This window comes from Cavia porcellus, unplaced genomic scaffold, assembly GCF_034190915.1.
Source record: "Cavia porcellus strain 051 isolate PalLab524CR breed Dunkin Hartley unplaced genomic scaffold, mCavPor4.1 scaffold_16, whole genome shotgun sequence".
Taxonomy (NCBI): domain Eukaryota; kingdom Metazoa; phylum Chordata; class Mammalia; order Rodentia; family Caviidae; genus Cavia; species Cavia porcellus.
The window spans coordinates 50,378,604-50,394,909 of record NW_026947499.1 but is presented as its reverse complement, the minus strand read 5'-3'; positions in this window follow the sequence as shown (position 1 = coordinate 50,394,909).

The following is a 16,306-nucleotide window of genomic DNA, read 5'->3' as shown; positions in this document are numbered from 1 at the left end:
ACCTGCAATCCAAAGAAAGAGGTCTCAATGGTAACTAAACCTGCCAGCATCTTGATTTTGGGCATCTAGCCTCCAGTTCAATGAAAAATAAATATCTGTTCTTTAACCAACATAGTCAGTGGTATTTGATTGTGGCATTCCTAGCAAACTAATTGCTTTTTTAATATACACCTTACTCCAGGAAATACACCCTCTCAGCAAATCCCTGTCCTATTCATGATAAAGTCAAACATTTTTGTAAGATACATAGAACCGTCCAAACTACCCCTCCAAATCCAGTCATTCCATCCATTCATATCCTCTGTTACAGTTTAGGTACAGAATTTCCCCCAGTGTTCAGAGTTAGGGATTTTGGGAAGTGATTGGGTCACTATACTTTTCAGTGGATTAAACCACTGACTAGTTTGCAGCTAAATGTGCTGTGAGGTGGTACATCCTGGTAAGAAGAGGTGGGTCACTGGGGAACATGACCTGGAAGACCACATCTCCCCCCCAAAATCCCTCTCTTCCCTGTATGCTTCCTGGCTGCCATGGTTTGAGCACCTTTTCCTCCATCATGTCCCTCTGCCATGCTGTTTCTACCTTGGAGTCAGCTGACCCTGGACTGAAACTGTGACCAAAAAGAAACCTCTTCTCCTATAAATTGTGAGTGTCAAATATTTTTTCCCAGCACTGGGAAAGTAACTAGGTTCAATCATCATAGAAAACGCTTCACACTTTCCTAAACATATCAGGTCTTTGTACTTACTATTTCTACTTCTAACACCTTCTTCTCCTCTCATGCCTTCACCCACATCACTTCTCTGGCATGGGTCAAGGGGGCTGATCATAAATGGATTAATGTTTTTCTTAGGGAGCATGTTCTTGATCTGGTGAGACCAGATTAATTGCCCAGAATGAGTTGTTATAAAGTAAAGCCACCTCTCATATTTTACCAATCTGAGTACACGTGCTGGCATTTCCACTTTCCATAATGAGCTGAAGCATCAGGATAGCTGCCCAGTGGACTTCCCAGCCTGCAGAACTGGGAGCTGGATTAAACTTCTTTTATTTATAAAAATTTTAGAGGCTCTTTTATAATAACAGAAAATGGTCTAAGACAACCTATATAATTAACAGTTTTATGCAATGAGTCCAGATAGAAGTCACTATGATAACCAAACCTATCTCTACCTATTATCAGTTACTTTATGTATTTGCTAAGGGTTCAGATGCTGATTAGAAAACACTGGAGTAATCCACATTGACTCTTGTGCCTGGTACTTGAGTCTTCAAGTACTATCCTATAAATCTGAAACAAATGGAAGAATAATTATTCTTCAAAAAGAAACTAAGACAGTATAGAAATAAAGTCATGCATGAGTGGTCAAATGTTTTCCAACAAAGAGCTAGAATAATTCAAGAAAGAAAGAATAATCTTTCAACAAATAGTGCTAAAGCATTTGGATATCCATATGTTGAAAAATTAATTTAGATCCATACCTCACACCACATACAAAAACTAACTCAAAATGGATCACAAACCTAAATATAAAGGCTTCTAGAGGAAAACATTTGTGAACTTGGGCCAGGAAAACATCTTTTAGAAATGGTATTAATAGTGTAATCTATAAAAGGAAAAATTAGCAAACTGGATTTCATCAAAACTTAAAATTTTCACTCTTTAAAAGACACCACTAAGAAAAATAAAAGCACAAATCACAAACAGAAAGAAAATATTTGCAAAACACATAAAGGGCTTGTGCTGAATATAATGAATGCTTACAACTTAATAAGAGAAGCAACCCAATTTTAACAGAGAAGAAATCTGGATGGATAATCCACCAATGGAAGTATAGCAATGGATAAAATGATGTACGAAAAGATGCTTAATACCATCAGCTACCATAGAATAGACATTTAAGCCACAATAAGATGCCACTACCTATTAGACTGGTTAAATAAAAAAAAACACTAATAATAGCAGGAGTTAGTAAGGATATGGTGTAACTGTAATCCTTAGACAATGGTGGTGGAAATTGATACAGCCACTTTGGAAGACAATTTGGCAGTTTCGCAAACTACTTATATATAACCCAGCAGTAACTCCATTTACTCAAGACAAATGCAAATAAATATTAGCACAAAGATGTTTACGTAATGGCTCATAGCAGTGTCATTCATAAGAGCCCCAAACTGAAAAATTGGTCAAATTTGCCCCTTGATAAATGGATAAGAAAAATGTACATAACATAAAACAATAAAAAGGAACAAAGTTGTCATGCTTGAGATAATGGGAAAATCTTGAAAGCACACAAAGTGAAAAGAAACTAGACACATAAGTCTACATATTGTATGCTTCTATTTACGTGGATTTTCTAGAAAAAGCATACTGTAGAGATGGATAACGCACCAGTGGTCCTTGGAACTAGCAATGAGAGCAGGAATTATCTATAAAAGGAAATGAGAAAGCCTTGGATAGTGTTGGAAATATTCTAAAACTGGATTTGGAGAAAAATCGCGCAATTATATAAATTTGCTAAAACTCATTGAACTGTACATTTAAAATGGGTGAATTTTAATGTATGCAAATTATGCCTCCATAAAGCTGTTTTAAAAAATGGTAAGCCATCAAGGAAAAAAAAGAAAGAAAAGACTGGGATGTTGGGCTGGGAGAGACACGTATTATTCCTTTTGAAGCACAGATATAAGAAATTTCCTACATTAGAAAAATAAAAAACACAATGACTTGCCCAGTGTCACACAGCTGGTAGTAATAGAACTCAAGCTCTTTGGTTCCAAAACCATGCTCCACTAAGAGATCTCTCTCTCCCTTTTGCAGAACCTATCACAAGTCAGCCTCTCTTTGTACACAGTGATCACAAAGGACCTTCTCATTTTGCCGTGTGACCAGAATCCTCGTATATCTGACATGTAAGTGAAAGAAATTCTGAGGCCTGATACCCTCAGACAGTTCATTTAAGCTACAGTTGTTACTTTCCCTTGAATTGTGCAAGTGCCTGGTGTGCTCGGGTTGATGTGGTGCTTTTTGTATATTGCTCATCTGGCAGAGAATTACTACTCTGCTCTACAAGTTCCCACAGATGGCTTTATTTTCCATTGCTATTAAATTGGTTTTGAACAAGACATAATTCTTCAAGTGCCTGGTGAGCTCTCTGGGTTTGCTCAGGCAAGATTCCATAAAAATGTAAATAATCAGAACACTTCTGGGATTATTTATCACAACTGACTTGCCGCTGTAAATTTATGTATTAATTTCAGCTATAAGCTTCAGCGGGGGAAAGATGAACATTTGGAAATAGATTCTCCCATCTCACACCCTCTCTATGTTCCCATTTCTCCTCTGCTTCCAGGGAACACAGTGTGGAATGGCCCACAGATGACACTGATAGGACCAAAAACAAATCAGATAACAAGCAGGGAAAAATCATTCCTTAGCAAACCACAGGCTTATCTCTTACCACTTTCCCCTTGCTGTCAGAACCCCAGCCACACCAGCTTTCTTTCATTTCCTCTTGCTGAGTCCTGCCTCGGGACCCTTGTGTGTGTCCCTTTGGTTTAAAATGTTATTTTGTCCCTCTCTCTCTCTCTCTCTCTCTTTTTTTTTTTTTTCTGTACCAGGGATCGAACTCAGGACCTTACACTCACCAGGTAGCCACTTACGCTGCTGAGCTAAATCCTCAACCCCTTGTGGTTTTTTTTGCCTCATTCAGTCTCACTCATCCTCCAGCTGTTGGCTCAGGATCTCTTGTTTGGAGAAAGAAACTCCATGTCCTCCCACCAGCCAGACAATTTTACACTCAGGAGGTAGCGTGTTCCTCTCAGCATGCTCTAAAGACAATCACAATTCTTCATTTTTTGTAGGTTTTTTTGAAATCTAATGTCTATGTCTCCTTTATGCAGCTGTAAATTTCAGTGAGGGCTGGAACATGTCACTTGCAACCCCGAACCTGGCATAAGAGCTGAAGATGGGTGAATCTGTTGAATAAACAAATGGGTCCACTCGTGGCCAGGGGTCATTGCTGGACTCTTGGGGACTCTCCCTGTATGTATTCAGTTCCTTCACTCTGCTCTGTACATGTGTTCTTGGAGATTTTTAACTCCCCTGGTACTTTCATTTGGTCAAAGGATTGTTCTTAATTGTCCTGCATGGGCCAAGAGACTGAGTGTCTGGGAATTTACACTTCCCTTGGAAGGCAGCTTGTGCCCAGGGAGGAGCAGACATATGTTTTCAAACATGCCAACTTTCTTGTCTTAATGGAGCAAATATGAGCAGCAGCCTACACTGCCCCTGGAGCTGCCATGTGTTACTGAGTCACAATGACCCTGGCCTTGCCTGATCTACATACCTCTTGGCTTCTTCTGTCCTCTATTCCCCTCTCAGCATTTCCAAGAACCCCACCTAATAAATCACATTTATGCAAATCTTCATCTCAGGGTCTGCTCCTGGGGAGCCCAATCTAAAACACAGAGCCTTCTGCTGGAAGAGGCTCTCGCTGAGCTGTGATTAATATCATAAATTTCAGTGCACAGAAGCATTCCATCCAGACAGACCATTTGCTGGTCCAGACAAGAAGAAGGTGCTGCCTGGGAGTCTATCACTGGCAGGGGAAGGTCACATCTATGGGCTAAATCCTGCTGTGATTGAATCATCACTGACATGACCAGTGCCCCTCTGAAAAGGGGTGGGGAACCTGCTAAACTGGACATAGGATCCTATTAGCAAGACTCACCTGAGCATAAGCCAAGATCCTCTTCTGCAGCTGCTCTTCCACAATGTTTCAGCTGAGCTCAGGATAGGCCAGGACCCAGTTTGTGGGTGGAGAAAAGCAGGCCCAGTGGCTCGAAGATCTTCACAAGGGCTGAGGTGCAGGTTGAGATCTGTGCAGTACAGAAGTCTTCAGCCTTAGGAAGTAGACTTCTCCTTTCCAATTAGAAGAGACCTAAATAATAGGTGCACATGTATTGAGGAATTTACTATGAGGAAAAATAACAGGATTTTGGAAAAGAGGGGAAAAAAAGGGACAGCCCGTGATGCGGATGAGATTAGCTGAAAAGCCCCTCTGAAGAAGTACCTGGAAATCAAGCAGAAGATTGGAAGAAATCTGTCACTTCAGAAAGAGCAGCACAGAGCACAGATTATTGAAATCCCAAACATCTCCATGTCCTGATAGCAAGAACATGTAAACATATTACAACACTTGACAAAGGGACTTTGCAAACGTGATGAAATTACTGATCATGAAGTATAGAGATTATATGGGATTACTCAAGTGGGGCCTCTACAAAATCATGGCTCTTATAGGGGAAAGGGAGAGCAGATGTTACAATAGGGCTAGAGTTCCCAGGAATGAAGCCATGAGTCCTAGCAGGCGAGCAGCTTTTGCTTCTAGAAGAGGGCAGGAAACAGAGCGTCTAGAAGCTCCAGAAGCAGTGTGTCTTGACTTCAGCTCTGGCTGACTCCTTTTGGGTTTTTGACTTCTAGAACTGGAAAATTAAAAATTTGTGCTGTTTTAATCCATCAAGTCTATGACAGTTTGTCACAGCGTGAAGAGACTAAACAAGTGTTGTCCCAGCAACAAATCACATCTACAAAGTCCTGATCTTGGGAAGGGTGGAGTGGCTTCTTCTATTTGAGAAATAGAAGGTACCTAATGAACCAGGCCTTATAGCAAGGTAGGGGAAGTAGATAGGACCAGGTAACATAGGGCCTCATAAATCACTTTCACCAGAAATTTTTATTTTATTCTAAAATTAATGAATAAACCCTTTAAAAGTTTTATCACAAAACTGGGCATAATAGCACAGACCTGTAACCACAGTATGTGGGAGGCCAAGGGAGGAAGATTAGGGATTTGAAGCTTATTTGGGATATATAAGGAATCCAGGGACCCAAGGTTACCCTGGACTGCAGAGTGAGACCCTATTTGCAAAAAAAAAAGTTTTAATAGAATCTGGGCTGCAATTTTCCCCAATCACTCTGGCTGCTGTGTGAAGCAGTGGAAGGAGGCTGGAGGGCAGTGACATCTGATGAGGACGGTTAAGAGAAGTCCAGAGGCCATCAGGAGGCCACTACAGAAGTCAGGAGTGAGGACAATGGCATGGACTGAAACAGTGGAGATGCAGGAAGGAGATAGCTGCAGATATTTTTTTGGACACTGACTTATTGATTCTGAAAAAAAATCAAACACAATAATTTGGACCTCATAATGCCAGGAACCCTTTGATCAAATAAAATCCAGCTTTTCAGAGGCCACATGTTGACTCCTGACAGTGACAAATTGTGTGAACACACAGGTAGCCCCCAGAACAGGGACTTGGGGATGTACAGGTAGATCATAGAAGGTAAAAAGAAAATGTTCCTCCCTAAACATTCCACAAATGACTGCTATTGAGAAAGACCTCAGCCCAGATGCAGAATGATGGGTCAGCCGTGCTGGGGACACTTGAGAAGTCAGAATGTTGTTTATGAGGAAAATCACGTACCTTCCCAAGCAACTAGAAAGATCCAATCTGTCTGAATTTCACGAAAATCTCAAGTTCGCTCTCCAACTTGAAGGTACAAAAATGAGCATGGATCATTCAGGAATTCAGATTTGATGTGAGTATATCCAAAGACCTGCCAACAGATGTTACAGAGTGTTGGAAATGTTAGAATTATGCCTACTGACTGAAGTGTTAAGCAAAATCAGTGTTCTGACTTTATTTTTAAGCCTGGAAGGAAGATCATGTTTGTCCTTGGGTGACCTTCCTGAGAGCCATTGTTCCGCCCAAGAAATAATCATTCTCATGATGATGCTAACCACTAAACAAAAACAGTTAACACTTCTTGGGAGCTTACCAAATACAACTATGACACGAACCTATTATTACCCCCACTTTAGGCAAGAGAAAATGGCATCTCCAGAAATAATTTGCCAGCATCACACAAAGAGGCAGTAGAGATGGGTCTAACTACCAAATCAAGTTCTAAACCAGGAATCTTCAAACCATAGCCCATAGACAAAATTCTACTTGTTCTTATTTTTGTAAATAAATTTTTATTGGAATATAAAACATACCCATTTGTTTGCCTACTGCCTGTGGATTTTTTGTACTCCAAAGGCAAAGCTCAGTTGTTGCAACAGAAACCATACGGCCACAAAAACTGAAATATTTACCATCTACTCTTTGTAGAAAAAGTTTGCCGATTCCTGTTCTAGACTGTGCATTATACTAGGAGCATCTCCTCATAACTCATCCTCCCACCCACCCTTCATGCCACTGTGACACCATCCACCCCACTCCTGTTAGAGACCTACTCTTTGTCACTGAATGAGACACCCAGTATTCTTCCACTTCCCACATGCCTTCCACTCCCATAGCTGCCTGGCAAGAGGTGAGATAAACACTATATTAACTGGGCCTCAGGCTCCCAGGTGTCCCCAAGACTTGACGCCTCTACCTAAAAGAATCACCTAGAAGACTCATTTGGAGAAGTTCTCCTCAAGAATTATCTCCTAAAAATTGCAAGTGTTACAATTTGGAAACAGTTGGTGTTGCCAACCATAACTGTCAGTTAATTTGGGGAGAAGTTAAATCTCTCAATTCATTAAGTTCTAATGCAAGTGATTAATATATCTATTTATTTAAATTAGCTGTATTGCTCAGTAGATTTCTAGTTTTCTTCACATACCTGTCACATTGCAAACAATTTGGTTACTTAAAGTGTTTTGTTGTTATTGTAAATAAGACTTTTAATCACAGTTACCTTGTTACTCAGTTTTGGATGTTTATCTCAAATCCAACCACTGCACTAACCTGTCTTACTGAGATTATTTCAGTTCTTATGCAGTTATATTGCTTCTAAATGATACTTTGGATTCTTTCATTCTCATAGTATATTTCTTGCTTCTCTGTTATGCCATATAGTCATTAGTGAAAAACTTTGCAAATGGGTTGAGGATGTAGCTTAGTGGTGGATCACTTGCCTAGTATGTGCAAGGCCCTAAATGAAAACTCCAGCAACACACACACATGCATGCACACGCGCGTGCGCACACACACACACAAATGAGCTTCACGCCTGCTTATACAAACTCAGTAAAAGAGTGTGCATCATGCTTCTAGGGCTGCCTAACGAAGTTCTACAGACTGCATGAGGGTACCTTTCCAGCTTGCAGCCTGTCATCCTAAGGTACTAATTCATGGGGGCTCCACTCTGCAGACCTAATTACTTCCTAACGGACTGCACCTTCATAATATCATCACGTCAGGAATTAGGACACGAGTAAAGAAATTTGAGGTGTATGCAAACATTTGAACTATAACAGTGTCTACCTGTGAAACATGACAAATAGATAAACTAGGATGCATTTATACAATGAGTGAGCTAGGTGTACTTATGTCATCGTGGATAAATCTCAAAAACATCATACCAAAAGAACAAAGCAAGTTCCAGAGAGACACATTTAGAATAAACCAATAATAAAATTTTAAGAGAATACAAGATTATATATAGCTAAATACTTAGCTATATATGGATAGCTAAGGTATGGATAAAAGTTGTAGGGTTAGAAAACATAAGTTGGAAGAATAAACAGCAAATTCAAAGTCCTATAGTCTTTGTCTCTAACTTTTACAGAAAGTAGGAATTAGGAGGGAGAGAGGGAAAAGAACCCATGAGAGGTACCAAAAAGGAGACTCAACTCATTTATACAATGTTATTTTTTAAATAAAATGATCTGAGAAATGCAAGTCTTTGCAGTCCCAAGCTAAATCCTACTTGGTCATAATGAATGATTCTATTAGTGTATTATTGAATTTTGTTTGCTATTATTTTACTTACAGTTTTCATCTAGGAGATTGTTCTTTTTTCCCATTGTATTTGTCAATATTGAGTTGCAGAATTACAGAAGCCTCACACAATGCATTAAAAGGTTTTCCATGCTCTTCTATAATCTGGAACCACTAATTGAGTTGACTACAGAAATAATCTGTTCCTGGAAAATTTGAAGAAACACACATTTAAAAATTTCTGTTTAAGGAGGTTATTTTACAGTTATCATTTAGTAATATTTTAACTTCTTATGTTTGTACAATTATATTTCATTCAGACATATTCCTTTTTAATAAGTCAATTTTTTTCAGTTCATATATCACAAATATGTGCATCACTGAGTTTTTTTCGTGTCTTTACAAAGAGTTGTACATAGTGATATCTTGGTTTTTAGTCTCTCATATGCCTTTTAGAGCTTGTCATCATTTACAATTGTACTTTCTTTGTTTTCCCCTTCTCGAGCCAATTTCTCAGAAGTTTATCTACATTATTAGTTTTCCTCCCAGAGCCACCTTTTAAATATATTTATCACACCTTGAGCTTTTCTGCTTTAGAATCCATGGATTTCTGCCTTGCTCTTTAAGGGATTTCAAGGATTTATTTTTCTTGATCCTTTTAAATTTTTACTAATTTTCATACTTCTTGATTTTAAAGCTAACTTTATTTTTTATTTGGAACAATAAAAAAGCGATTTAAGGGCTTTGGCTCTATCCTGTAAGTTTTCATATCTATTCGCATTCTCATTATTCTCTAAATGGTCCTTGACTGTGTATTTTATCTCTCCTTTGACTCAATAATTTCCTAGAATAGTGTTCTTTTATCCAACTTTGATATAGCTATTTACTGTAAATGTGAAAAACACAGACTACAAAGCAAGACCAGTGATGTGCCTAGCACAGTACCTGACACTCAATAAACTTATGTTATGTGGATACACTGACTATGATGCAAACATAAAGCCTGTTCTTGTAAGACGTAATGTCGATTCCTTAGATATACAATAACCATAAAATGAGTGAAAAAGAAGCAGAGTTTGCTCTCTAACTCATCACACTTTAGGTCTCCACATGGAATTCATAAAGAACACTGCCAACAATAGGTGCCTTCACACAACTGAATGATGCCACAAGACTTAGGTGTTATGAACAGCAGAGATATTTTGACAGCGAGGGACAAATTGTCCACCATGTCAGGCAGAGTATTTATCATATGGCTAACATGGAAGATGCACCTCTTCAGTTCACCCTGTGTATCCATACTTCAGATGGAAGACCCGGCATGGCCAATGCCAATGGATGACATTTTCCTCTCCTAGCAAAGTGTGGCACCGGACAACATCACAGCTAAAACTGACTGATAGGAGCTTTTAGCACTTTTCATGAACTAGATTTTGACAAGACACGTGGATCTACTCCAAGATTTAGGCTATCACTCTACATTAGTTCATTGTAAACATTTTCAATAACATTAGAACAATTTATTCTTTTTATATGTACTCTAATTACTTTTCCTTCAAACTACAGGAGCAATATATTTCACATGCCCCTTTCCTAATGTCAACTATTTAATCTAAGTCTTTCCATGTTCCTCCTTTGTTCATGCAACTCTTCATATATGAAGTCACATGAAAGATCTTCTTGTTGTTGCTATTGTTCAAAAATAGAATCATACTATAATTTTTTTTTACTTAACAAAGCAGTATCCCTTTCTTTTTTCAAAAGCGGTATAAAACTCTAGAATATGAAGTAATATAATTTACTCAGTAATTCTTGACTTGAACACTCACGTTGTTTCCAATTTTTCAAATATAAGATATTTTGTAATAAATATTTCTGTATTGAATTGCTATTTTTCTTTCTGTCTGACAAAAATCAAATGCAGAGTCAAAACATGAGTATATTTTGAATTTCTATAAATACTTCCAGATTTTTTCTTTTAAATGATTAAAGTAATTTTTATTCATACCAGTAATGTATAAGAATCTTTATTTCCCCCATACAATCACAAACCATGATTATGGATCATTTCAATTTTGACCAAATTGATGAATTTCTAAAGTATTCTTATTCTAATTTTTATTTGCATTTCCCCTTCCTCCATAAGAATGAGAATAATTTAATTTTCTTATTGGCTATTTGCATTTCCTCTTCTGAAAACTGCCTACTCCTATTCTTTGCATTTTTTTTATTGAATTTCTTTAATCTTTTCAATTTGCAGACGGTCTTTGTAGATTAGAAAAATTAGCCCTGGAGTCCTCCCAGTACTTTGTCTGGAACTATTAAAAAGAGGCACAGTAGTTTTGCTGGTACAAATAGTCCTCTGGTATGAGTAGTCATCTCTTATCACTGGTATAAAAAGAATCTAGTGGTGCCAAAGCCATTTTTGGCCACCATGTGGATATAGGCTGATAAGAATAAAACTGATACAGAGGAAATAAATGACAATGAGGAGAAAGAGCTAATGACATTGTTTAAATACCTAGATGCAACCATACTTGCAACTGTAAAGGCTTATCCATTGAATTTCCCAATTATAAGAGGCAATAAATAGCCTTTTTGTTTTGCCTTGGGTTTCTGTCACTTATATCTGATATCTTCCGGAACAAGACCTTACCATGCAAGGGGAGCACCAAGGAGACAGAGTGGTAATCAGCAGAGCAAGAACCTCTCTGAGAGCTGTCATCCAGATGCTGGCATAAACAACTCAAGGAAGACAAGAAGGGGCTCATGAAGGATCTGAAGTGATGGCTGAAGCCCATAGAGAAAATGAATAGAGAAACTTCAACAAAGAAGGAGGCAGCTGGTGGCACCTTCTCCCTGAGATGGGATTCACTGAGCAAGAGGAGCAATTCAAACCTACAGATGCGTGGTGGCTGCTGATGACCTCAGGGATCTCCACAGAGAGACACAGCAGTGAAGGGGAGCAGTAGAAGTGAAAGACTGGACTAGCTGGCATGGACTGCTCCCATGAGAGAAAGCAATTGACCAGGTGCCATCTAGGAAAAGGGCTGGCTGAGCTCAGCACTCAGAGCTGCTGCCTGCTCCATCTACTGGCTCCAAGCTGGGCTCAGGCCTGCAGAAGATGTGAGGGTGGCTGCTGACCGAAAGAGCCTGGTCCCAGCCTGAAGGTGTAGGCTTGCTGAAATTATCCTCTACCCAGCCACAAAGCTACTGCTGGCTTACTGGGATAGTTCAGCATGGACGAGGCTCTGTTTCCATGTATTGTCTACCAGTGACAACAGAGACAAGCCTGAAAGGGAATTTACTTTATTTTTCTCTCTCTCCTTTGTTTTTTGTTATTGTTGTGGTGGTAGTTTTGAATCCAGTTTTTTGTGTGTTTTTGTTTGTTTTTTCTCCTTCATTGTTCAATATTGTTTTATATGAGTGTGAACATGGTTTCTGGCTTCATTGTGGCTGTGGTTCTGTTCTGTTGTTTATCTTGTCCTTCTCCCTACAGTCTTCTGCACCAGTTTCCCAAAGTTAGTGTGATCCTCCTCTGTCCTTCAGCCTTACTTCTATTCTCTTCCCCTCCTTCCACATCTCTATTTTCTTACTAACCCATTTTAAATTTTAACTCATGAAGACAAAATTGACATATCAAGTATTTATGTACTGCATGTAATTTTCTGATTTGTTTTAGATTTTGTTATATAACCACAAATCTAGTTCATATGATTAAAGTTGGCAAATTAAGGGTTAGCTCTGTTTCTCATTTGCTAGACTATGTTTAATGTTACGGTACCACTATAGCAAAAGTGACATAATTGTACTAGACAGCTGTTATTTCTGGTATTCTATGAATGAGATTTTTACTAAGGGCCAAAGAAAATCCTATGACATAGTGTCAAAGAACCACAGGCTGGGCCAAAAAAAGGAGCAACTTCTCATCTCCAACAAATTCAAGAGGCAGGATCTTACAACAGACTCAGAACCCCAAAACCAGCTATACCTGGAAGATACCTCAGAGAAGTAGTCATTTCCTAAGAGTTCTAAATACTAGCAATAAAGAAACCTACCATAGGCATTATGCAAGCATCAGCCCAGGTTGTAGTCAGGGGTTGTGAGGAGAACAATTAAAATTAGGACATGGAATTTATCATATTATTTTATGATGGTCACCCAGAGTTAACACAAAGTGCAGGAAATCTATCCACAACATTAAAGACATAGAATATTCAGATAAGGGTGTGAATCCCACAGCAATGGCCCACATGAGTCCAGATGAAGACCCAGAGCTCATGGCAATGCTTCCCACAAGTCCAACTGGAGGTCTACAGCCCATTGGAAAGACTCACACCAGTCTGTTTTATGGATCTGCACTGGGAAGGCCCAAAGGTCAGTGGTGGAAGCTAGAAAGTCTATGCCAGCAGGATGAAGGAGCTGTGCTGATCAGTTGAGAGCTCTATGCTGGAACCTAGAAGTCACACTCACAACAAAGATCAGTCCTGAAAAGCACCACAGCCATCCTCAGCAACATGGAGGTCCCGAGCTCCTCCAATGATAAGCACAGTCAAGTATATACCAGGAAGCCAACGTGATGAGTTTGTCCTGGAGATTAACGCCACACATCTTCCCCTCCACAGCCAGAAAAATGCTCAATGTAAGGACTAGAGCTCCTCCAGGAGAGCCAATGGCTCAAACAGCAACACTTAGTGAAACTGCAATGACTCCTCTCTGCTTCTGCACGTCTCTATTCATGCTGGCAACCTTCCTCAGGTGGAACATCTATGCTCAGCACCATTTAATCCAACTGGTGTTAAGTTGACCATCAGCTTTTAAGCCATAACACCCCAAGAATTAAAATAAAAAAGAAAGGAAAATGGCACATCACTTAAACAAGATGCATTCTCCAACATCCAGGTCACCAAAGGAAAACCAAGGGGCAATCAGCTGGGAAATCAAAAGGCACCAATCTGGCCTCTTTGAAGTGGTAACAACAAAACAATTGAATGAGACTCTGGGAAAAAAGAAATCAGAAATTTCTCTAATACCTGGAGAGATAGTGTCACAATGAAGAACATGATTAGTGACTCTAGAGCAATATATAGACAGAAAAATAGAGACCTTCAAGAAAATTATGGAAGACATGAATACTCAGTGTAGGAAAGAAATGGAATCCATGAGGCAGATTCCAGCAGATATCCAGGAGAATAAAATTCCATTGAAAGTATTTGCAGTAAATTAAGCCAAAGTGAGGACAAGATCTCAGATGAAAAAGACAAGCTTGCTGTTAGTGATCATGAGAAGATTTCTTAAACATTGCAAGGGACCAGGAGAAATCAATCCAGCTGCTGCTAGATGAGGTGAAGAACAACTTAAGATTGATTAGAGTCAATGAAAAATCAGAAGACAGAATAAATGATATTTAAAAACTGTTCACAGAACACTTCTCTCGTAGAAAAAAATAACTTGATATTCAGATAAATGAGGCATATAGAACTCCAATTAGCCACCATTAAAAAATCTATAGCCAGGCACACCACAGTCAAGATTCCAGAATTTCAACACAAGAATAGAATCTTGTATCTTGAACAACTATTTGTAAAAGGACAGTATGTAAACATTAACTATTGATTTCTTACTATTTATTTTTTTCTCTGAATGTATGTATTATTTCTACCCATTTTCTGTTTTGTTTATTCTTTCTTTAAATAAAATTTTTAAAAACTGTAAGGGAAAAAGAATCACCTATAACCCCCAAGTCAAGGAGAGTTTGGGGTGAAGTATTTCAACTACTAAAGGAAAACAATCTTAAACCCAGATTGATGTACCCTACAAAACTACCTTTCAAAACTGATGGAGAAATAAGATACTTCCATGACAAAGAACATCTGAGGAAATTCATGACCACCAAATCAGCACTCCAAAATATTCTGAAGGACATTCTAGAAAGAGATAAAAAGGATCACATCTCCATGAACCCCAATAGAAGTAATCCACCAGTCAAGGCAAAGAATTAAACAGAAGGAGGAGGAAAAAATAAACCAGCAAGAATATAACATAACAAGGATAAGTCAATACATATTAGTTATGACCATCAACGTTAATGGTCTCAATTTACCAATCAAAAGACACAGACTGGCAGAATGGATCAAGAAGAAAGATATGACAATATGCTGCAAACAAGAAACACATTTAATTCAAAGAGAAATTCATAAACTGTAAATCATAGGATGAAAAACAATATTCTATGTGACAGGAACTCAGAAAAAATGCTGAGGTACCTATTCTATTTGCAGACAAAATGAATTTCAAGCCAAGAATGATTAAGAGAGATAAAGAAGACCATTACATCCTTGTAAAGGGAAGACCTTACCATGCAAAAGAAATGCATTTTCTAAATCCTGGGTCTAGGTATTGTTTCAACTGGTCTTGTCATTGTTCTTGGATATCCCCCTAGATCTCCTACTTTGTGGCAAACTTTAAAAATTTCCAGGTGCAATAGAATACCAACCCTATGGAAGTAGTCCAAAGTGCATCCCTGTTATATTGGTGACCTAAAAAGTTTGACTCTTTACAGATCATGTGGTTTAAGTACCACACATTGGCCAGACATACTTAAGTGAACTCAAATGAGAAAATGTATAGAGACCCAAGTTACAAATAACAAGTTACTCTTTATTTGCTGAAGGTACCTGTGAAAAAGAAGTCTAAATCCACAGGTTAGCTGGAGGACAGACCAAATCTTCAAATATTCATTTGAAGACACAGGGCCTTCACAGGTAGAAATCTTAGAGACATAGGTATAGGCAGGCACTTCATGAAAAAACCCAGATCACATGGGAAATACTATAAAGAATAAACAAGTGGAATCCAACCTTATTATAAAGCTTTTGCACAGCAGAAGAAATCACCAATAGAGTGAAAAGACAACCCACAGAGTGGGAAAAAATTAGAGCCAGTCCCTACAAAGGGCTTTTTATCTAAACATTTAAATAAATGAAAAAATCAGACCCCCCAAATTCAAAGACCTCATCCAAAAATCGGCACCTAAAATAAATATGCACTTCCCAGATAAAGAAATACAAATAGCAAATAAGTATATGAAAAAATGTTAAACGTCATTAGTAATTTGAGAGATGCAAATCAAAACAACACTGAGATTCCATCTCACCCCAGAAAGAGATCAACTGGCTTCCAGTAAAGATGACAGATAGATAAGAGCAGATTACAGAGGCTCCCTAAGACAGTCAACTTAGATGCTGAAATAACACAGTGGGGGGAGTCCTGGACAGAGGGAGATGGATCCTCTCTACCCAGCAAGAAACTAAGGTGAAAAGAACCAATCAAACAGGCAGTTCCAGTGCTACTATTGGAACAGCTAAGATTCGTTGCTCCCCCTGCAGTGCCTGAACTTGCATGGCCATGACTCATCAAGCCACCCACATTCCTGCCACTTCAACTCACTGGAACCACAGTCACACTAAAGTGCAGTCACACTGAAGTCAGAGGTCGGCAAGCTCAACAGAGAAGGGAGTTGGCAAGGGAC